The 25,196-nt window shown below is 42.2% G+C and overlaps 1 long non-coding RNA gene across 2 annotated transcripts; it reads left to right on the top strand.

Annotated features, from left to right (window-relative positions):
* Positions 1-2,176: 2,176 nt before the first annotated feature.
* Positions 2,177-25,027, top strand: LOC131108519 (uncharacterized). Of its 2 annotated transcripts, none has more exons than XR_009120469.1 (7): positions 2,177-2,378; positions 2,971-3,093; positions 3,304-3,390; positions 3,490-3,559; positions 21,883-22,163; positions 22,328-22,888; positions 24,828-25,027. It is a non-coding gene; the product is annotated as an uncharacterized LOC131108519 (long non-coding RNA). The 2 variants fall into 2 exon arrangements; XR_009120470.1 differs by lacking the exon at positions 24,828-25,027 and adding an exon at positions 24,471-24,813.
* Positions 25,028-25,196: the final 169 nt, after the last annotated feature.

The raw sequence follows: 25,196 nt of genomic DNA, 5'->3' as shown, positions 1-25,196 counted from the left end.
CGTCCATGTTTGTTTTCACCACACAGAATATTTGGTCTGTTTGGCACGTTTTGCACATTAAAGACACAAAAGCCCCAATTAAAGATGTGCAAAGTGGTTCTCAACCGGTGGCTCGGTATCCATTCTGGGTGGCTCACAGACAGCAAAAAGATTTTAATTTTTTTATTTGGAAGTAAAATAAAATGGCATTTTTTGTGCAATTTTGATATTTAATTTTAATTTAAGCATTTACATTTTAAACATATTTTGAAGTTAAATATTTTTTCATACATTTTTTAAATATTTAATTTTAAATGATGTGTATTTTGAAGTACAATAAAATTTTGTGGTCTTTTTTGTGCAATTTAATTTTTTTATGCATATGTTGATGTTCAATGTATGCATATTTCCAAGTATACAGAATATTGTGGTCTTTTTTGTGCAATTTAATTTTTTTATGCATATGTTGATGTTCAATGTATGCATATTTCCAAGTATACAGAATATTGTGGTCTTTTTTCATTTTTAATATTTTATTTTGTGCATATTTTCAACTTTAGTGGTCTTTTTTGTGCATCTCCATGTCCTTAATAAAATAGTTAAATAGTAAAAACATTAATACATTTACTTTGAAATTTCCACATTTTTTTCCGTAAAATTCCAGAAATTTTGGGAAATAAAGTATTGGAATTAATGAGAATGAAATGTGGAATTTTAAAGGTCATTTTTGTCAAACAACAATAACATACATTTTGATTAAAATATAGCACATATTTTGTACATTTCCAAATAATTTAATTTGAAAATATATATATATATTTTTTTTATTAAAAGTATATTTTAGGAGCTTTTGTGAAAAAGAGCTGTTAAAAACAGCAGATTCTTAAAAAAAATGTTGGTTAGAACATTTGAGTTCCGTCAGCGAAGCTGCCCAACATTATTATGACTTGATTTTGTGATAAAGAGCAGCGTGGTGGTCTTATATTTGTGTCAATACGATCTAACTAAACTAAACTAAATTCCTTGGCTGAGCATGTGTCCTGCATGTAAACGTCCTCGGCAGTGTCTTATTTGTCCTTCATTCAACATTTTGGAAAGGTTTGCATGCACTCTGGTCCTGCTTCAGCGCACGCTAAACGTATCCTGACAGGAACATGAGAGAGTTCTCATTCAGGACGTGACGATACGCGGCATTGTTTCGTCTTTTGTGTGGAGAAATTGCCTGGTGATTGTCACTTTATGGAGTGTGACAGATGAAAGGCGTCTTTCGTGGCGCGTAATAGACCGTCTTTGTATTCCTGCAGCCGTAATGCACCTCGGAAAAGCCTGCGGAGTGAAGCATCACACTTTGCATGCTGAACGATACCGAGTGCAATCATGTAACAGTCTGATAATGTGCCGCTTTGGGGTTATTCGTCCATTTGGTGCAAATGCTCGGAATAACGCTCCGGTGCGTAGAAAAACATACCAAGGGTGGCTGCTACATTCCAGACAAGGAATTTCTCCACCAACAGTATTAGATCTTTCTACTCCAAATGCTGACACTTTGTTTAGCCTTGCTGCCATGTTTGGACTGAAAGCTTTCCTGCCGTGCCGTCATGTGCGCTTTGTTCACACCAGCAGTGGTCTGGCTCCCATGAATGCAGACGGAAAGCAAGGGGCGCGTTAAGCCCACGACAGAACAAAAAGTTCTTTGGCTGCCGGGAAAGATGTTTTGACAATCTCCAATCAGGATGATGATTTATTTGACTTGGGATGAATTGAAGTGAAATGTTCAACTGCAACGCACTCTATGTGGACTCGCCGGTCTCATGGGAACTTAGATGAAAACACATTAGTGTTTTATTTCATCATAGGTAGCAACATGAATGAAAACAAAAGTACAATGAAAATGCTGTTATTCATGGAATGGTAGTACTGTCTGGAGTAATGCTTTCATAGTACTCATTGCCAAAAATACAGTCAACAACATCTCTAGGACCGTTGGGGAAAGTTTGGGATAGTTCTGTCAATTGTCTGTGTTCCCTTTTTATGCCTTTATTTTGGTGGGACTTCCTACTTTTCCTGCTTTGTGTCTTCCTTAATCACGCACACCTGACTTCTCCCTCCAGTTCAGGTGTGTTCCTCTTAGGTTGTCTTTGCTGAGATTGCAGCTATGATGGAAACAAACGTTTTCTCTGCATTTGGTTCCTGGTTCCTGCATCCATGTTCCACCGTTTCTCTTAGGACAGGGGGAAGCAGCCTAAGCAGGGAAACCCAGATTTCCTTCACCTCGGCCACTTTGTCCACTTCACCCTGGCGGATCCTGAGGCGTTTCCGGGCCCTCCAACGTGTCCTGGGTCTTCGCGAGGTCCCCTACTGTCCTCCCACCCTGAACACCTCCCCAGAGCGGCGTCCAGGTACTTAAATTCCTCCATTATTTAGTTTTATTGTATTTTTTAATTGGGAAAGTATTATGAAATTGTTTAATTTTAATGTATAATGCCAGAAGAGATGAGAATTCAACCAAAAATCTAGTCACTAAAGACTGTTAGATGATACAGGATTTAGAAACAAGCATTCATTTTTTTAAAAAGCACATTTTATTAAGTCAAGCTTTTGCTCTATTGGCTCAGGTGAAAATGGTTTAAAGGTGCATGAAAGCCTCAAAAGCTTTTTGTGGCTCAAGGTTGAAATAATGGGAGCCCCCACCTCTCACCCCCCCAAAGGTAAATACTACAGTCTTTAGGAAGTGTAAGAAATGTGGTGGCTCAGCAGTTTGTAGTGAAAACCCAAAGCAGCTGACTTTTACAGTCACTCCCACTAAATTATCCTCAGAGGGTGAAAAGTTCATATTCAGTCAGGGTGGTGCTGAGACCCCCCCCCCCGCCAAATAATAATATAATCCAAAGTATTGGGACATATTGCAACTTGATGTTTTGAGAGCAGGATGCTATGGAAGCGGAACGGAAGGTCACCACTGAGGACTCTGATAGCATCTCTCCTCTGCAGGCTGCGGTTCCTCAGGACCAGCTTTTACCTTCCTGCGTCTGGGGGCTCCTCCATGAGAAGCAAACACATTAGCCACCCCGATTGCCATCTTGACGAGAGCAAGGAGGTGACGGAGAGGAGGAGGTAATGATCCAAAGGGCCCTGGTCAAATTAGCTCCATTTATCACAACCATTGATTGGTGTTGGACGAGGAAGTCTTGTCTTTCTGTTCACAATGTCGTTAACTAAATATTTGCTTGTAACAAATGTCGTCTTGTAAATTTAATTTTTGTTTTAGTTTTATGCGAGAATCATAAAATAATAGAATAACATTAATATTCTAAATCGTCGTAGTTCTACGCGAGCAGTGACTGATAGAAACCGGAAGTGGATGGGGAATTAGATTAACGTGACACACCTGTGCCTCCAGGCTGCTGCAAGGTAAAATGAAGCATTTTTGGGGTTTGGGGGGCACACATAGTAAACTCGTAATGTAAATTTAATCAAATGTACTTTCATTCCATGCCGTATTTTGGGAAGAAATCGCCAATTTATCCTTGGGTGTGTTTGGACGCTGTTATGTCTGCATTTGAATCTTCCGCCAACGAAGGTGAGTTTTTTTTGGGTGAGTTCTTTTAAATTATTTTTTAATGTCTACATGCTTTGAAAATGGTTGTTTGAATTCAAGCCAATCCCTCTGAAAACGATTGACACAGATTTGCTCTTAAACTCAATTTGCGTTTGTGAATCTCCACCCCACGTAGCTGCGTAGGTGTTTAAAACAAGCACCCTATTCGCAATGTATTTGTCCTATTCATAACTTCCAGCAATAAACAAGCTCAACTTGAGGATCACGTAGCTTCAGGAAGAAAACGCACCTCTTCCCTATTGATTGCTTACCTTTTTTATATTTTGCAGTTCTATTTTCTGTTAGAGAATTAAAGTATTTCCAGATTATATATAAACTCTCAGCACAGAAGCTGAGGCTGTTGATCCTTCACCGAGGTGGATCCGTCTTAGAGCGTGGGAACATCAGAGGAACCAAAAATATATAAATAAATGTTTATTTTTTCCTGGCCTGATTTCGCAGCTTCCTGTTCCACTGATAGTGTTTTATCAGCAGGAGACATTGGACACCATTTTTTTTCTTTTTTAAAGGGCTGCAGCAACAAATCTGCTATATCAACACAACCCAGACAGTCCAGCTTCTTTTATGCTTTGTTGATGGTTTCTGTGACTGGTTAAAAAAAAAAAAAAAAAAAGCATTTCCAACAGTGTGGAGAGGCTCTACTTTTATTTTGGTTCAATAGTTTAGTGGAGATGAACATCTGGTCTAGACAATCTGCTTCCTGTGCTCATGGCGATCCTAACTACAGCATACGGTCGTTTGTTTTTCCTACACGAGTAATAGGATGGGAATATGGCAACTTGTGCCAATGTTTACATTGAATTTAATATATTAAACATAACTGCATTATATGCAGTTCCTTTTTCCCACCAAAAGATGGCGCTGTTGACCCACTGACATCACTAATCTTGCTAATTTTGCTGACGATAAATGTCCGACCGATTTAATTATTGCGTTCACACACTGCAGCGCTCTCAAGCACGCGGACGTGCGTCTGACCACGCGGTTTCGTGTATCCACGTCACTTCCTGGAAGCTTTTTGTTGACATTAACAAGTTGCTTTTATTTCGATACTTGTAATGTGAAAATCGTACTTTAACCAAAAAAAAAAGAATTGGGGCCCTTCGATGCCACTTTAAGGGACAACTATCACCCCCTCCACCAATGGAGGTGGAATTCTGCTCTTCACCTTGTGACATGTTAGCATGTTAGCATGGACATGCACTTTCTAGTTTCCCCGTCCAAGCAAAACCCGCCACTGTCATGAGCAGGCGTTGACAGGTTTGAGTCTCGGTGGAATGTGTAAAAAGCAGGAAGTGGGGTGTGGGATGGATGGATGGGGGGGGGGGGGGTAAGTCAGATGACAGCAGTCCAGCCTTGTGAGAACAAGCCAAAGCTCCAAGTCGTCAACGTGACATGGATGTCTTTTTAACGCGGCGTGGCCTTGTAAAGCAAAGAGCATGGCGTGTGAGATCGTAAAGGAAGTGGCGGGCAATGAAGCGTACGTCCACATGACTCCTCACAGGATGTGTGGTCGGTGGCCTGCATGGCCTGTGTGGTGCTGCGGTGTAGTACTAGAAACATCTGTCAGTATGTTCGAGTACATTGTACACAACCACAGCCACTCAAGCCATCGCGCATCATGGATCTCTTCTGTTCCTGAAGCGATGCATCCAAAAGGGTCAACTTTGGTGCGTACACTCCTGTGTTGCCTGTGCACTATTGTTAAAGTCTGACCCCCCCCTCCCCCAAGCACTTGAATGAATCTATTGCACATTTGAAGTGTAGTATTGTTCATTTATGATTGTTCATTGCAAATCCTGGAGACTTGAAAGTGTCATGTTTTAATAGCTATAATAATGTCGTTTTCATGTTTGGCAGCCATCCTTTTTGGAGGGGAAATGTCCATGTGTCTAAAAGTCGTCACCTCCGCCTGCTAGACGCCAACCAGGGCACGTTCTGTGCAAACGTGCAGCCTGAGTAGACGCTCTATATTTCTAGGAAGTGGCCGCGTTAACGTTGTGATTCCCTGACAGTTACTCACCCAGCCCCGTGGCCTCCAACCCCCCCCACAATCCCACTCCTCCACCTCCTCCCCCCTTTCCAACCAAGTCATTATAAAAGTGGATTATACGCGACAGCGGAATCTCATTCCCAAACCTCTCAGGAAGCGCAAGGCTGAAACATTTGGATTAAAAATACTCATGCAGTTCAAATAGGAAACATACATTTTGCGCTTTCATGTGTAGCTCTGAGGCTTGTACTTATCAAAAAATGACGTGTATTTTTCCATGCGAGGACTTCACCTTGGACTGAAACTCTGCACGCTTATACTTAAAATTGCCTGAGGTTTGGTCCTGCGACTTGTATATGGAAATAATTCAAGTGGTGTTGGGGTTGGCTTTTTGGGGACACCTGGTGGCCGCAATAATTCATTGCATTGAAATGATGACTCAGTTAAGCACACAGATTGAATTCTATTCAAAGTATTATGGGAATAAAGTCATAATTATCAAAGGAAAATTTAAGATGACAAGATTTAAGATAAAGTACAAGTATTAAAAGGAAAGTCATATTCTCACCAGAAAAAATTACAATTTCATAGAAATAAACATGTAATATTATGAAGGGATAACATTTTATTTTAGTAGCATGTAGTTGAAATATTGTTGAAAAAAGTGCGACCAGGGGGGCTGTCTGTGGCCCATGGCTTTTTTTTAATTAATTTAATTGTCCCATATCACAAAAATCCAGCTGTAATTTTACAAGAATAAATTCAAAATATGAGTTTACAAGAATAAACTTATAAAAAAAAAAGCCATTTTGGCAGCAGGGTTGAAATATGAATAAATATAATACAATTACACTCATATGGAAATGAATGTTGTAATTTGTGGAAATTGGGCTGGGGCAAAAGTCTTATTATAGGAATAAAGTCCAAATATAATGTGACGAAAGCCATAATGTTCCAAAAGGAGTCCAGTGTGGCGTTCCTATACGTGCCGTGTTTTATGACGGCTGCTTTACTGGCAAACGGCAACACAGCGTTATTTTTAACGTCATTACTTGCAGCGCTGAAATCAATATTGGAGCGCAGCAACATTAACACAACACCTTGATTAATCCTCATTATGGAGCACTTCTGAGGCAGAGTGAACAGAAGCGCACTCCGGCCCAGAGTGTGAATTATTAAAGCGTTGGAGGAATGGGAGCATGGAAGTGAACATGCTGTTCAGGGATGGAATTATACCTTCTTCCGATGAGAGACCTTTTAAGACGGATGCTGTGGCTTTAGAAAGAAGGCCGCTATATTGTGATTATTTCTGACAGCTTATCTTCCCCGCAACATTTAATGAGGATAATGTTTGTCATGTGACGCTTGTGTTGACAGCGGCGCTGCTAAGTAGCGGCAAAGAGACTTTCAGGAGGTTTGAAGTGAAGTCAAAATGGCCTCCCCGCGAGGAGGCGGTGCTGACTGGCACTTAGATGCTGCTTCCTCTTCCACTATTCATCACACTAATTAAACTGACTGGGGAACAAAAGCCAACTTAGTAGCCTTAATTGCTTTTGACGCAATGCGTAGATTGTCACAGATAGCGATAGTAAGCGTTAGTGTGATTTTTAATTAGCCTCTTTCATATGGAGGTGATTTTGATGACGGGACGGAGGGAGTGTGGCGCCTTTTTTTTGTCTTTTTTTGTGAGGCGCTCAGGGGAGCATTCAAGAGAAGGAATGGCCTGATTTTGATGGAGACACTTTCATTATTGCTACACGGAGCAACGCCGCAATTAAAAATAGTGGAGGATAAAACAAGTTTCTCTTCTGTGGAATGAATCGCAGCGCAGTTATTCATCAAACTTTTTTTTTTTTTCAATTAAATTGTACAAAGTCATACAATTTTAGCTGGTACTTTTTTGTAATCACGTCTGAAAGCGTCTTTGTTGCCGACGTGAAAGGAGTTGAAGCTCTTCTGATGATTACTACACGATCACGTACAAAACCCGCGTCGGAAATTAGGGAATTAAACCCTTCCACCACCAAACTGTCCCGTCATAAAACATTCTGTGCAACTGCAAAGCTTTTTTCCCCCCACCAGAATCCTGCTCAAACTTTACCGGGTTCCTAAATTTATTTTTGATGATTATTCCGCTAATTCATGGGTGTCCTAAGTGTGGCCCGCGTTCCATTTGCCATTTAATTTCATCTAAAAACTAAACTAGTATTGTAAACAGCACTGGTCACGGTCCATAATCTGGGACACACAAGCACCAGACTGGATGGCTGGAAAAATAGCTTTTTATTGCAGGTTTGAATTGTGCAAAAAAATGTTCTGACTTTCATAACAATTTGGGGTGCATGAAAGTAGAACAATACATGCTGGTTTATTAAGTACTGCATTAAGTACTACATTGTTACATTATAGTGATCATCAGCAGCCTGCTGAGCTCCTTGTAAACGGCAACATGCACGAGTCCTGAGTAGAAGTAGACTATTATATACTACTGAGTAGATCCTGACTATTCATGATAAAATTGGCTAATTCTCGTAAAAACTGATTTAATTCCTGATAAAATCAAGTATTTTGTAATCTGACCTACTTTTGCTGTCACTCGATGGATTCCAGCATCCTATTCACGTCCTGCAGGCACCGTTGTCAAGCAACCTAGAGAGAATCTTATGGGAACCTTTTTAGGATGCCGTGTTTCCACGAGGCTAGTACCAGCCGACGCCTTTCAACGGCACGCCGTAGATCCTCATTGGAGCAGTCCACGCTTTCACCCGCCCAGCATCGTCATGCCACGCACGTCGCCATTTCCATCACATTGGAAGGAAAGTCTACTTCTCCCGCACTTATGTCACCTTCCCCCCCCACACAAGGTCCTAAGAACACCACTTCCTATCCCACGGGGGGAGGAAGCATCTATTTTAGTCCCTCTTGTTAAATGATGCAGCGTGCCCTAAAAATGAAAGCCCGCCTTGAGTGCTAGTAACCACGCCATTAGATCTCGTCTCATCAGAGAGAAAGAAAACGCGTACAATCATAGCGATACACTTCAACTGCACATTTTGGGGTGGCCATGTTGTCAGGTGAGGCTGATTATGAGTTATGAACACTCGCTAACATTCTCACAGATTTAGACACGTGGCCTTTTGTGTCAACTGATGCATTTATACTTTAGTGTATGTACCGTCTGTCATCTCGTGAAAGAGCATTTCATTGTCCTGCCTGCCTCTTTGCGTCTCTGGCATCCATACTGTGATGAGGAAAGATGCATTATCGGTTTTCCACCTCAAAGGAAGTCAAAGCGCTTTCACACTGTTGGCACGTTGACCTACTGGGGGTTCAGGAACTTGCCCAAGGGTACTTCTGCATGACCACGGCAGGATCAAACCCTTCCTTAATTCAACTATATGCCACTTAAATATTAAGTTTTCCTCACAATATTACACGTTTAGTCGCAAATTATCAGTCTATTGTTTTCTTTTTTTAAATTTTCCAACTAATTTAACTGTCTTTACTCGCATAAAAAATTACAAATGTAATCAAATTTTTTTTAAATGTTATCAAATATTTTTCTGTAACAGTTCAACTTTATGCTACATTATTTCTATATCACGTGTAACAACAAAAATCCCTTTTGTTGTTAGATTACTGCTTTTATTTTCTCAATATTTTGGCTTTATTATAAACTTAATGCTGATTTTTCCATTTTTGTAGAATAGCCACAGGCGCAAATAGCCCTCGGGCCGCACATTGGACATCCCTTTCAGATTTAATTTCCGTGAACACAAATATAGGCATATGCTAAAGCAGTTGTGTATTTTATTGTGTATTTGTACTTGATTGGCCTCCAGTGTGAAACAATGCTTGCAGACTGAATGAATGAATGTCCAACGTGTGCGCTTGCACGCACGCACGCACGCACGCACGCACGCACGCACGCACGCACGTGCAGTGACAGACAGCTGGCATTCTCCCGCATTAGACGCACACGCCGTCCCGCTTCCTGTCCATCCAGCGTCGCCCACCAGGTCAACCACAATCTAAATTTCAATTAAAGTGGAAAATGTGTCCGATGGAGATGGAATTAACGTTGATCCATCAGGTTTCAGCAGCTGACAAAAAATGAAAAATAAATAAAATAAAAGCGTTTGGCCAATTATTTCATTATCACAAATCCTGCTGACTGGGGGGCGAGGTCGCATCCCTGGCCGAGATTAGCAGCAACCAATTATTAGAACAATTAGAAACCAGACGGCGGCGCCGGAAGCATGTGGCCGGCGGAGGGAGGGGGGGGCGGGTGGACTGAATGTCAACTTAAAGAGCCTTAGAACGCTGTGGGTGACGGGAAGACGAGGACAGGAAGTTTGAGGGGTGTGTTCCGTGTCGTGTGCAGGTTTATTATTACAATTATTGCTCTAAACTCTTGGAAAAGTTTACTGAGACCCTAGGATGATGAATCATGCTATGGCACCTGTTGGAAAGCAATAAAATAAGAGTCACCGGCCCAACAAATATTACATCACCACCAATGTTACAAATGTTACCCATATTGGTCCTAAAGTACTAAAAGTACCAAAAACTATGTATTTTGCGGGCTTCAGTTGTATTTTTGTTGTATCGGAGTGTGACTATAGGGGTGTTACTTCATGTCGAGAGGGCTCTAGTAATGTTTAAACCGTATTTTGAAAGCCATAAACAGGTTTTCTATGCTGTACTAAAAGTGCTAAAAACTATGTATTTTGTAGGCTCCAGTTGTGTTTTTGTTGTATAGGAATGTGACCATAGGGGTGTTACTTCATGTCGAGAGGGCTCTAGTAATGTTTAAACCGTATTGTTAAAGCCATAAACAGGTTTTCTATACTGTAACTACAAAAATAACGTAGTTCTATTCCACTTCATGGAAACTCGCTGATCTCGGTCGGGTCTGTAACCAATTAACCGTACTAAATGAGGGATTGGTGTATCCTGTAACATTCAGGCCCTGTCCACACGGGAACGCTCTTGGAAGAATTGAAAGAAGTCAGCCAACATTGTTCCTCTTCCTCCGTTCTCCTGTTGCATTTTAATGAGCCGCCCAACTCCTCACCAGCCACGGCGTAGCGCAGCGTTGGAAAAGAATCACTCTGAGGCTGATGATGCTGCAGGTCGCCAGCAATCAACCGCTGACTTCCTGCCTGTCAGACCGAGTTGACCTTCAGCGGGAAGATCTGATCTGAAGATTGAGTGTTTTTTTAGAGGAGGGTGGGGGTTATTGTAATGCTGAAAACAAGCCATCACAGGTGTAGGGCTGTGGATTTTGTGTTGCTTTAGCCTAGCGTCCAGTCTCTGAGTGGGGTGGGCGATGTAGCTAGCTAACTCGTACGGATACTTTTTGCTTGAAATTTGACTTGCTATGGGAGATCTTTTGTCTCCTACATGTTGTCCGCCTATTCAAATAGCCCTGGGTGTCTGGGCATGTGAGTCTGCCCTTCACCGTCTCTGTTCCTCACAGGAGGACATCACCCCTCCCCTCGCACATTTGAGCATGAGCAGTCGGACATTTTCTCTACAAGCCGTCTGTATTGTATCTCGTTCATTTGTGCAGTGGTTGCTCTAATGTGTTGACACGCACGGTTCCAGCCGAGAGTAAAAGTTGTGAATGTGTACCATCTGCTGACACGCCACGCACACTCCGCCGCCAGCGCCATTGATTCCACGCGCTTGTGATAATTTCTCGTCCTGCATGTCTCCTATAATGCATTAGCCAGGGTGATAAAGCCGCTTTAGTTTGTCCGAGAATGTGACGCTTTTGATGAGCCATTGTGACTTCTCCAGGAAGTCCTCCCTCCTTCCTCTTTTCTCTTTTTCCCCGCCATCAGTCCGTATTGAGGCCGTTGCCCAGGCTCATCACGCAAAGTGCCGCCGGCTGCAGCTGAGCGCGTCTCTGTGGCTTGGCACTGCGAGCCAGGAGAGGGCTGGAGGATACAACTGCCATGACACTAATGCACTGACTCAGTGCTCAGAGCTCTGGGCCCAGCCCAGCGGGGGGGGTTGACACGTCCACTACACATAGCCACGTGGTTGTCCTGTTTTTGGAATGCAAAACAGGCATCAATTAGCTTCCTTTTCCAAGACTTTATCCCTCACTGATGCTAGAAGATGCGGCGTGCAACAGAAAGGCCTTTGGAAACGTGCTGTCACTTGGGGGGGGGGGTGAGAAAAGCCCACCAGGGAATATCAGGCGTGTTATTCTAACAATGATGCATGTCCCACGGGTAGGGTGTTGTCTTCTTGGGTGTGTGTGTGTCAAGCGCCTCCCTGAGTAAAACGGTGATAACACCTTTAATGACTTTATCTCATCACGTGCACAACATGTAATGGCTTGCTTCTTGTCAATGGGTGTCACTTCCCATGTCTCCTCCGATCAGTCTCTTTTGCTGTGGTTTCCATTTCCACGTCTTGCTGTGATGAGGCCATCCGTTCTCTTCCTTTCATCCATTACCCAACATTATTAGACATGAAATAACACGCCTGTAATTCATTCTTTACAATGCAGTGCATGCTAACAAGCTAATCAGTTCGTGAGCTAACCACTTCCACACGTTAAGGGAGGATAAACAGCCATCAAACAACCAAGGAAGCAGCTATCAAACAGCCTGACTATTGACTGATGAAATATAAAGAAGTATGATTTATCTGACATACGTAGAGAATATTATTTTGAAAACTTTTTTTAATTGAAAAAGTATTGACATTATTAAAATGATCACTCAGATATAAGACTTAAACATATGAGCTACATATTTTTAAGTATAAATATCTTTTGGAATATCCAGCATTCCAGCAGTCGGACCATGATGCATTGTGCTGCGGAGGCCCGGCCATCTTTTCCGCCAGCCCATAATGTGTCATTGGCTGCAGCCTGGTGGGGTACAAGGGAACACTGTGAAATGTGAGTGGAAGTCAATGCAAGAGAATGAGTCCTATTGATCCCTGTTGAAATACACCACGGGAGTGCAGACGCCGCCTGCCAAACTGACCCCATTTAACTATAATGTGTATAGGCACACTTATTGAATCCCCCCCACACACCCCCAACCCCCCAAATGCAAGCCGGTGTTCCAGACTGCAAATCAAACGGCAAGATTTGCGTTAAAGAGGCTGCATTATTTTTTTTGAAATGCCATCATCTGTGCACCAAAGTAATAACAGCCCTGAGAGTGCAGCAGCAGAGGGAGATTATACAATAAAACAAATGTTAACATTGTACATTATTACATCTCCCGCCGTGACAAATAGCTTGTTGGGTTTCGGTTGTGCACGAGTAGTTTGATTCAGTCGCAATGTAATTCTGCTCTGTTTACCCTTCATTCAGCCTCTCATTGGCGCTTTGCGGAGGCATGCTCCTGACTTAACAAAACGAATGAAGACGCTAACACGATGCTGGCGCATTGATTTATTTATCAACACCAAAGTTTGAGTAACCAAGCTATAATAAGAGCAGGGGAGAAACAGAAATAGACAATCAGTTGTATGCTTCAATGTGGGAATGCACTAAATTCTACACCATTTTTCAACTAATTCTCTACAATGCATCACGAACAACTGCAGGGGTTCCGTATCTTGCCCGAGGAGTCTGCGGAGGACTGAGGAACAAAACGGCAACCTTCAGTCAAGATTAAGAAAAGTTGAAATATTTTGGGGAAAAAACAAAACACCAAAAATGGAGGAAAAAAGACGTGTTGGACACGTTACTTTAAAAAAAGTAATTAGTTATAGTTACTAGTTACTTCACAAAAAAGTAACTGAGTTACTGAGGTACTCCACTGCAAAAGTAACTAGTTACCAGTAAAAGTAACTATTGCTTACTAAACCTTACCCAATCCTCATTGCTTATGTGCTGTAAACACCCGCCCACCCATGTTCTCTGATTGGCTGAAGACGCATTTTTACTAAAACCTGAGCCAATCCTCATTGTTTATGTGGTTATCTCACCCCCTCCCTTGTCACTCTGCAACACTCTCAGTAGTTATGAAGTCGGTAATCTATATTTAGGCGGCTTCGGTAACGGGGTGTCGAAAATGGCAACGGCGTTATGCTGACAGTAAAAGTAATTAGTTAGATTACCCGTTACTGGAAAAAGTAACAGCTTTAGTACCGCCCCTGTTGTGCAGGGGGACATGGCTCAGGTGGTAGAGTCGTTTCTTTCCGCGACCCAAACGTAGCTGGTCCTATCCTCAATTCACACCAACCATATTTATGCATTTCAACATTCAGCTTGCATTTTTACTTCCAAGCATTTCAAATTCAGTAATAAATGGACAAATGAAACAGTGCCCCCTATGGGCGAAAAATTATTTTCCACCACTAGTGGTTGCTGGTTCGGTTCTCTGTTGGAGAATGGACTTGATTTCCAGGATCGGATGAGCTTCAGCATTCCCTGGCAATTTCTACTAAAATTGCTTCACCTCGGTCCACGGAGATTTAATAACGCCGGGCGGACAGTGAAGAGCGGTTTGTTGTGCAGACTCGTGCTGAGATATGATGATTGTCTTTGTTTCTCCGGCCAGTTGCTCGGCTCGGCTGCCTTCGACGACACATGCATCTCTCTCTCTCCCTAAGCCCGGCGCTGCAATCTGAAGAGGCAGATCTGGTTACCTGCGGGGCCTTCCCTGAGCCGTGAGCCCGTATCAAAGCACACACTTGGTAGTCGGGTGAGGGGGGGGTGCTACATCTCAGTCTGGGAAGATAGAATGCAAGGTCTGGTGGTGGTGGGGGGGCGGGGGTGAGTCTGTTTTTCTTTACTTTGGACATCGCTCAGTCACCACAGAGGTGAGGCTTGTTTAAATAAAGAATATCTTCAGTAACTCATAAAAGATGTAGCAAAGACGGGCTGCTAGCACGCTGCTGTAGACTCAGGAAACGACCTTCACGAGGAGGATAATGGGGAGAAATCGGCAGGTGTCGACTGAGATTTGTCATTAATAAACAATGATGAAGCGATGCCGCTACACGGGGAGCTGCTTTGTTCGTTTCACAGAGGTTCTTTTCTTTCTTCTTTGCGTGCGTCCATCGATCTTCTCATCCACTCCATAATGTCATCTCAATAGGACATCGCTTTGCATTGCGCCCAGCATCGTTGGGGGGGTTGGTCATTTTAATTATAGAGTGGAACCTCATTCAATCCCATCCTTTGTTTGTCTCCATTGCGGTAACTGATAAACTACAGAGTCAACCGCTGATGATGGGCCGACAGACTTCAGGTTTCCAGGTAACATGCTAACATGCTAACATGCTTGTTTTGTAATAAAGACAAGTAGACAGTGCGTTTTCGTCTGCGGGCAAACAGACTAGTTTGAATTTTCCAAGGTTGCTGGTTCGTTCCTCAGTCCTCCCCTGACGTCAAAGCATCCTTAGGCAAGATACTGACCCCCCCCAGTTGCTCCTGATGCATGAGTGTCTGTCTAAACCTATACTTAGCCCACATAGAGTAGTCGACACAGTTTTGGTATTTCCCCCTTCGCTACCCATAACGTTTGCCTCATCTTCCTCGCTTTCATTTCCTCTGATGTAGTCCACATTAGGCTTCCCTGAGCCATCTGTTGACGACCGATCCACAGGGGGGGTCATCAGAGGACCGAGACATGTTCCATTAAAGAAAAAAAAAAAAACATTTCAGAAGAATTTCCCTTCCAGCAAGCGGTGTAAGAAAGGAGCGGAGTTGAACACGTTGAGTGCTTCGCCACCAAAACAGCAGCTGGTGTGCATTTCATAGCCCATTTGTTCCCGAGGTGTATTTCAATCCCCAGAGCAATCAGGGTGGGTGGCAAAAGAAAACAGCATCATTTTTGAATACATTGAAACGTACACCGACATAAACACTGCCTGAGTAGTACCGGGTTCCTTCAGGAATGGACCACCTCATTCAGGAGACACGCACGGTACGTAATGTTGTGGAACAAACTCCTTCTAGGTAGAGACTGGCAGCCATTTTTTCTGCTCAATCTTGCGGTCAAATCCTGACAATGAGATGAATGAGAGGAAAAAGGCAGCCATGAGCTTTGGGTAAACAATGGAAGTCATACGATAAGAACTTTTCTACTTTTAAGGTACAAAAAGAATCATTTCTACACGGGTGTGTCCAAAATGTCTCACAAAGCATCAGCACTAGCTGGAAGGGACTGTTGTAGGATTGAGGAACAAGGCAGCGCAACAATAAACCAAGAGGACAGTTTGATAGCACACCTTTCAGGATGTTAGAACGGCGTATAAAAATGAACACTCATTTCCCCTCCTGGAGCAATCCCTCTCACTTTTATTCCTTTACCAGATGTGAATGGATGGTCGCCGACGTCGTACAAAAGAACCAGCCAGGATGTACATTACGTTACACAGTCCGTCTTAATAGAGACCAGACATTAAACCACGGCACTTTACTTCCTGACTGTACCACCCAACTGAGTCAAGACTCTCTTGGCGATATAAAAACTCGTTCGTCATCTCAGTAGGGTCCAACTTATCCTCACGATTGGTCCTTTTGGAATCATGGCTGTTTCACTGAACGGCTGGAATTTCCTCACGACTTGAAATATTTGCTTAAAGCACGGATACCACAGCGAGGTTATCTGTGTGGACCATAGCGTAAACATACTGGGGGGGTCGGCGGTCGTAGTGGCGGTGATGGGAACTTCAATTCCAGAGACCCCAGTATAGATTGCCCTGTTTTCCAAATCTACTGTGCAAAGCAAGGCATCTGAGGTGGAATGCATGAAACGATATCGACTGAAAGCGCATGCTGTGTTAAGAAGCGGCAATTGAATTTTTAATAGCGATTGCAGGCTGAAGGCACCCAAAAAGCCCTGCTTGTAGCCGCTATACATTCAGGAATCATGCACGGTTAGTTCCTTGGTAACCAATTTTCACATACATACATTTTAGTGCAGATCCAGATAAAGGTGCAATCCAAAACTGGTACCTATAATTAACACTGTGCGTTAATGGCAGTAAAAATGGTCATGTAATGAATGACCTGCACTTTTCACTGCATTTCCCGCTTGTTCCAATCACTTTCCTGCCTTCCCTTGTGTTCTCCCAGCTGTGTCCTTTTCACTCTGCTCTTCCGTTCAAGTGTCAGCCAATCAGTTTCACCCCCTCCTTGTTAGTCAGCCTCAAGTTTATCAGCCTTTGTGTTTGTTGTTCTCTTCCTGTCACCGTGCCAAATAATTTATCACTCTTGCCTGTTTTTCCCTCTCTGTGTTAGATCGCCATTATGAAGTAAACAGAATTAGCCTTTTTGCAGTTTTAGGTTCTCTTCCACTAACTGTTTTAGGCTAAAAAAAAAAGAGCATGATATTACGCTTATTATTTTTATTTGGAAGCCCATGCTGTTTTTTATGTGTGCATCAAGTGGCTGTTCTGGGTGCGGACAGATAATGTTTGCTTAAAGCAGCATTATCTTTTTTTTTTTTAATGTTGCCGGCGACGTAAAGCCATTGAAAGCAAACAATATCATCTATGGATGTAATATAATCCTCTGCTCTTTTCTGGATGAGAGCAGTAAATAAACTCAAGGCAATGCAAGGTAAACGTTTGCAGAAGGCTTTTCTTTTACTCCCATTAAGCCATGAATGGATGCTGACGCTCATTTGCATTTAGATGCGGCAGTGCAACTTAAACAGGTGTGGAAACATTTGATGGACTCCTTCGGCTTTCGTAGTAAAGATGGCTTTATTCGGGAAGAAGTCACATGTTTCCCTTAAGCAAATGTGAAGTTGAGCTGTAGCTTGCGTTGCTGGCTCAGATGGGAGCAGATTTACCGTGGAAAAGTTTCAGCCCTCTGCTTTGGCTCAAAGTTGCGGTCAAAGCAGGTGCGTGGACGATTTCAAACAATAGTTCTGACATACTGTCGGATGAAATTGCGGTGCAGATCAAGTTCAAGCGCCAGATGCATGACTTTTTTTTGGCTCCTCCGCTGGAGTCCAAATGAGGCATAGCGCAGACAGTAAAAGGTGATTGCAGGAAATATGGCTCTTAGGGGGAAGTGGCAGTTTTAGAAGCACAATTCCCCGGAGAATTGGTGAACTGACGGATGGATGAAAATGTCAGACTCTCACAAGTCGAATGAGGTTTGGGTCTCGTCCTCTGCCAATGTTTCATAACCAATAAACCTCAAAGTTTAACGACTAAAATACCCGAACAAAAGCATCATTGGGTTAGGGCTGCAATCAATGAGCTGAAGCTTTTTGTTTTTATTTCGTTTTGCCACATCGGAAAAACAGAAGCTGCAAGGGCCACTTGCTACAAAAACACATGCTAAGACAAAAACTCATCTTTGGGATATCGGAGAAAAAGCCTATTAATGTCAACTTCAGTTTTACTCTTTTCTTCCCCAGTTTGTCATTTTTAAACATCCCAAATAACTTTCATTTTTTTCATAATATTCCAACTTTATTCTAAATAATATAACTTTTTCCACAACATGATTTTGTTTCTAGTATTCCAACTTTGTATTTTTTTAGATATTGTATTGAAATTACATTTACAAGTTTATTGTTGTAAAATTGCAGCTTTTTTTTATTTTATTGTCAAATGATTTCAGCTTTTCCTCTCATAATTATGACTTGATTGCCCTACTATTTTAACTCAATGTTACCTCTGGTAAAGTCGCTGACTTTTTTAATTTTATTTTACCAATTTGCTGTTAAATTAGATTTTCAGAATGTGCTGCGTCCCACTTACAGATGGCCCCCGGGCTGCACTTTGGACACCCCTGCCCTACACAGTCCTAATCCATATGCACCACAGACAAACATGAATTAACAACTGAAATAGTTGTCGATTAATTGATTATCCAATTAATCATCAAGTCATCATTACAGCTGACGATTGCACAGACAGCACATATTTATTTTTGGGGGGGTAAGACCATCTGGACCATACTTGGGTAGAACTGGGTCAGGGATATTTTGGGGAAGGACTTTAAAGGTTCATGAGGTCCAAGTGAAGACAGCCTAATATGAATTCCCTGCTTGCTAATTATAGCATGAATAATTTGTAGTACTCCACTTTGGCATGTGTGTGTGGGGGGGGGGGGGGGGGGGGGGGAGACAAAGGAAAGGGGAATGAAGAACTTGAAGTAAAGTTAAAAAAAAAAAAGCTCAGTCAATGTGAGAGAGGAGGTGTGCGTGGAGGGGACAAGGTTACCGAGGTTCCAGCAGGCTAAAAGGGGCCATAAAAGACGGGCCGCCCACTCGGCGGAGGGTGATAATAAGACGAGATAATGCATGGCTTTCAAACGGAACCTTTATGCAGGGCTCTACGTTAAAAACCAAAATGACTTGCCCATGGGGAATCCTTAAGGTGAGAACTACTTGCCCGAACTTGCCCCATGTAAAATGAAAAGACTGCCATAATGATATCATATATCAATATATGCTGATAATTCATCAGATAATAGTACTGATGCATTGTATTTGGAGGAATGTCTGAAAAATTGTGGCGATGTATGTTAACATGGCAAGCCATGCTACCTTACACATGGTAGTCGTAGTAAGCAGTGATATTTATAAGTTGTGCACCACAATGAAACATTTGACACATTTGTGTACTAGTAAAGTGTTTTTAATCCAGAAAAAAATACTCAATGGTCAAACAATAATTTGTGAAGCAAAGGTGAGAAAAATACACCGAGAAATGGAAGCGCTAGGTTTTGTAGCTTGTGCAAAATCAGCACTTGGTATTGGATCTAATGGGTGGTGTTTCATTGTGACCACTTCAAATTGTCACAGTAATGTGATTCACTCACCTGTGCCATCATTTGATTTGCTGCCGCTAATAAAATACTTGTTTAGGAGGCACTGGTTCATCACTTTTTGCTGTTTTCCTTCAGAAGTTGTTGAAGAATTAGACGATGTTGGCAGGGACGCCATGATAGATGTTTTCCTAGTAAAACGATCGCTGATTGGTTGATCGCGAACAAGAACGGGTGTGGGTAAAACGCGGATTGTGGATTACGGACCGCGGTCTAAATAAACGATTCTGATTGGTCCATTTCAAGATTTGCAAGGATTGGTTTGCTAATTACCACCGGAATTACGCAGTCCGTGTTTTACCAACACCCAACAAGAACCGCTTTAAAAAAAACTATTGGCAGTAAGGCATGCTAAAGTGCACTTGCCCGACGGGAATATTAATGATTGGATTTACTTGCCCGAATTTTGTTTTAACTTGCCCCGGGCCATCGGTACATCGTTATTGTCGAGCCCTGTTTATGAGATTGAATCTACTGGAGCCCTCGGTGTCAACTTCATTCCATTTGGCGCTGAAATGCAAATGACCTGAATAAGACTCACTTTGAGACGGTTTCTCTAAATACTGCAAATGCTGTTGTTCATTGCACGTCCTCTTCCCGCTGCAATGATTTTCACTTCAGGTGATTTTTGGATTTATATTCTTTTTGAGGAAATCATTACCGCAAATGTCTGTCTATAGTTGGGACACTATGTAGACGGATTCCACCCAGGGAATCCGTTAATCAACTTTATTCTGTTTACTTTTTCTTTTTCTTTTAGGACCACTGCAATTCCTATTTCGCGTTTTGATTCGACCTATTGACGTGCAAATTTTTCATTTTTTTATAATGAGAAATATATTAAATTTATGTTATTTTTCTTATGGTGAAAATTTATTTATTTTTTTACGTTTCGGTTTCTGTCAGACTTTTTGGAACGCCTTAATGATGTAATTTGAGGTCCCGCTGCGTGTATAAAATTGCACAAGTGAAATAAAATTGGTTGCTAGGCAGACTTCACTGTCCTCTCCCCCTTGAATAAAGGGGGAATAATTAGCAAATACATGTCAGAATTCTGCTAATTACTAATGAATTGCATCCTGAAGCAACTGAGGGAAAACAGTGCACTACTAAACTGTGGCCAGCAGAGGTGCTGTTGAGTAATGTGGTCTCAGCCATGATGACGCAGCTCCTCCATCATTCCGCTTCATGCATCGGAAACAGAAGTTCAGAACATTCAGAGAAATTCTCCTAAAAAGAACCACTTTTAAACTGATCCAGGAAATGCAAAAAAACATCAGTTAAAAAAAGTTAATAAAGGTTTGTTTTGGTGGCGGGGTGAATCATCGGGCTGAGAGCAGCAGAACTCGGGAGGCGAATCTGAGGCGTGAGAGACAGCTCCAACTTTGTCGTCGTCCCTTTGGGTGTTTTTGAACACGGTTGCTGACACGGTGCAATTTGTTCCCTTTTTCATTTTGCCATCCATCAAAAGGCTCCTTCTGCGTCTTGTTGTTTCCTGTAATTGGTTTGCCAGGTGGCTTTGTTTCCTGCATCCATGACAGTTGTGCAACACGTGGCGAAGATGAATGGAAAGCGTCTGCTCAATCCCGGCTTTCACTCTTCCACTTTGAGGCCTTTTAGTGAGAAGCTTGGGGGTTCTACCCCAAATCTGCTCTTGAGGATCTTAGACCGGTGGTCTGGCAGTCGGGCGAGGATCTTTAACTCGTAGGTCTTCACAAAACAATGGAGTGTTGCTGTCAAATAGAGGATCTTTGACTCGCAGTTTTGCAGCCGGGCTTTACAAAACAGAGCACTCATCATTTTTTGCAGTCGGCACAACACTCCTGCCATATTGAGGATCTTTGACTGGTGTTTTTGTAGTACGTCTTAACAAAAACAGCAGAGCGCTCTTGTTGTGTAGAGGATCTTTGACTGTTTTTTTTGCAGTATGGTTGGTCTTTACATAAACAGAGCGCCCCTCTTTTAGTATATACTGATCTTTGACGAGCTGTAGTTCCTTAAAACCAAGCACAGTGCTCCTGATACAGGAAATGGAAAATATTTGACTAGAGTTTTTGCAGTTGGGATTTACGATTTCCTGAAACACAGCATTCTGCTTATATACATCTTTGACTGGTTTCACAGTAGATCTTTAAAAACAGCACAGCGCTTTATAGAAAGGAGAAGAAGGTCATGGTTTATATATATGATCTTTGACTGTTCTCGTTTTCTATTTGAAGAGATGACATTACGTTATCGTGACATTGGAATCTTCTGGGAATCGTCTTTGACTCCTTTTCAGTTTCTTACCCTTGCAGTCGGAGCAATTGGGCTCGTGCAAGGTGCCGCAGTTAATAGAGTAGCGCTCAGTTTCTATTTCTGCTTCCCATTCTGCTATTGTAGCACATGCTTCAGATGCACAATGAAATGTTCCACTTGAGCATTAAACTTTGTACAATTTGAGTGGCAGCGTCCCGGGAGGGTTTATTACCAAAACGTATCATCCTTTCTTGTTTGCATGCTTTGGAGCAGCCGATGTCTTTATCTGTCTGAGATTGGCGGCCAAAAGTGACAGATAAACGAAGCGAGCATCGGATGGCAGAGGTAGACGAGATGAGGGCTAAGAGACTGGAAAGTTGGAGACGGCGATGGCGTGGAGGAAGCCTGACAGCCCCTCAGGAGAACAGGCAGGCCATTGAGGGAACGAGGAGGACGTCTCGCTCATGATGAGATGTGTGGTGAAGCGAGCATCACTGATGACACTCTGGTAAAGAGGGATGCGGCGGATGAGACGAGGACGCCGGCCTATTCTGGTAGATTAACGTACAGCGAGGAGAACTTGTCATCTGGCTCGGAAGCAGATCAACAGAGTTTCGCTATGCTAACACATAAAGAACCACATGAAATGTAGCTTTTTGATTTTAATTACAGCTGAAACTGGCAATAACTTAAAAAAAACATCTAATATCTCCTTCAGGCTCGGACGTACAAAAGCAAAGCATTTCCATCAATCCCAGACACACCTGCAGATGTTACGCAACACTCTCCACCTGCCTCCGCGTGTCTGCCAAATGGATCTGTGTGAGTAGATGAGTTTGGGATGAATTCATCTCGGATGGATGAGGAACAGCTCCCATATGTTGGCCCTGCTGGGATGCTGAGAGACGGATACTTATTTCCCCCGAGGTGGCGGTTGGTGGAACTAAATGGAGTGGAGATAGGGGACATTTATCTGTGGAGACGACTGAGGACACACACACACGCACACACACACACACACACACACACACACGGCAAGCAGCAGTTCATATCCTTATCGTGACCCATTTCTCCTTACGTTACCTGGTGTTATGAAAGCTTCTTATCGTCCGCGCACCAAGACGAGGTCATCTATACGGAGGAAGATTAGCTGGAGTTCAGACCAACGGGAGCAGAACAAAGCAGCAGACAATGTTCCAGCAGAAAAACATCAAATTGGATGGCGCACATCTTTTCCGTCCTTCTGATTCGCCATCGCTTTTACGTACATTAGTGTCGGGTAAGCTTGAAAACAGTTTAATTAAACCAAGTTGGGGGCGGAGGCGGGGGGATAATGGAAATGATGTCATGTTTTCTTACGAGAGGCTCAACCTGAAGTCCAAACATCTGGCTGAGGCTAAACCGTATCGGGTATTCAGGCCATAATCACCTTTCTCTAACTCTAAACATGGAATTTTAACAACCTTTAACATAACAGGTGCCGCAAAGCATGCTGGGAACCACTCCTAGTATAAATGGCATTGTATACATATTTCAGGAAAAAGCTTTTTTTTCAAAATATTTAAACTTTCTTCTCAAATCTTTGTAATATTAGTACTTTATTCCCATAATATTTTGACTGTATTCCCGAAACTATTTGTTCTTTTTACCAAAAGTTACAACTTTAATTGGTTTTGTGTCTCAGAATATTCATACAATGTTTTTAATCTCTTACAATTGCAACTTTTCTCATTAATATACAATCGTTTTTAATAGTTTGCCTTTTTGTAAAATGGCAGTTTTATTTTGCAACTTTTTCAACTTTTTTCTCAAATTATAACTGTTTTGTTTATCATAACATTCTGATTTAAAAATATATTTTTTCTTTAATATTTCAACTCTGAGCAACTACATTTTTTCCTCATATTTTTCACGACTTTTTCTTTGGATTGCAACATTTTTATTATTTATTCATTTATTTTACTTGTAAAATTACATGTTTTATAATATAAATAATGACTAAAATTTTTAAAACATGTCAGGGGTCAACAAAAAAACTGTGGCCCCTGGGCCCCACTTATGTTGCGTTTCCACTCTAATTGTATAACAAATCAGTCAGTTGGTTGGGTACTTTAAGGGTCCTAAGCACTGTAGCATTGCCCTCCAGCAAGGCACTCACTCCCATTCCGAACCAACACAGTCTGTCATCTGTGAAAGGCACTTTTAATGCTTTTTGACGCATTTCCCGTGTCAGAATGTTTACATCAACACACACAAACAATGTCAGCGTTACTGCGGCGACTGGAGTGCTGAAAGGGAACCGTGGCCCAGCTGTTGACAGCAGCTGTATTTTACGTGTGCTAACAGCCCAATCAAACACCCTGCAGCCATCAGTGACAATTACTAGCCTCCGTATAACTAATATGGCTGCTTGAGGCGGGGTAAAAGCTGAAAGCACTGAGCACACCCAAGTTGTAGCGTAAATCTCCAGCACTTCCAATAGAGTGCTTTGGAAAGTCCCTTCAATCTTTGCTAACTTAAACACACACACACACAATGTTTATTACGTGAGCCTGATGTCATTTGTTATAGAAAAAGGCAAAAAAAAAAAACCTCGTCAAGATGTATAAATGAGTTTGTCAGTACTTAAAAAAGCAAAGAAAATGCAAAGGCTGGGAATGAAATCATCCAAAGTCACGTCTGGTTATGCTCAACATCTTGCAAGCATATGGAAGATATCTTCTGCTTGCTTTGACATGAACGCAATTTGTCTTCAACTCTATACTCCCCTTGCAATTCATCTCATATCTATTTTGATCAAACTGTCATATTTTTACGATTTAGGCCAAGGTTCATTTCACCTTTTTTTTTTTAATTCTCAGCTTTGAGCGTTCACACAAAGACATCGTATGATGTTTGCTGTGGACGTGAAGAATAACTGCAAGTGTGTACGTAGCCACGGGGAGACTAAACAAAAGCTAAGTTTGTCATATACGAACATATTATGCTTCGACTTCAGCTAACAAGACAGGAAATTAAATGTACCAGGGCCAAGACGGGCAAAAACAAATGAGTGACTTTTGTTAGTAATCCCTTCTGAAAAGAAAACCAAAATGTATGACAACTGGAGCACATTTTGGGGAGTGGGGGGGTGGTATATTTGTTGGAAGGGGAATCCCACCCCAGAAGGAATTAACATCTTTGATCCGTTTTGTTCGACTTCCCTTTTTGATATGAAGTTGTATGACATCCCCATCAGCGGCGATTCAACCCCACTTGGTCCCCGAAGTCCAGTTCTGGTCAGAGTTCCGTGAGGAAGAACATAATTCCAGGTAGGCGCTGGTGTTGGTTACACAAGTAAGTCCCACGTAAGTAAGTACACAAGTCACAAATTATAATTCTCTCCCGTTGTATCCCTCCTTTCTTATCCTATCCTTTCTTCTCCATGTGACAAAGACGCTCTTCTCTTCTGCGACGGAGTGCAGCGGCCATCTTGATGACGTGTGTGTTCCACAGTGGAAGAAGACGCTTGTGCAACCCCAGCGACTACCTGGAACCACGTTCTTCATCACCGAAGTTCGACTAGAATTGGACTTAGAAGACCAAGT

Source organism: Doryrhamphus excisus, chromosome 21 (assembly GCF_030265055.1).
Source record: "Doryrhamphus excisus isolate RoL2022-K1 chromosome 21, RoL_Dexc_1.0, whole genome shotgun sequence".
NCBI classification, from domain to species: Eukaryota; Metazoa; Chordata; class Actinopteri; order Syngnathiformes; family Syngnathidae; genus Doryrhamphus; species Doryrhamphus excisus.
This window is presented reverse-complemented; position numbering and strand designations above follow the sequence as displayed.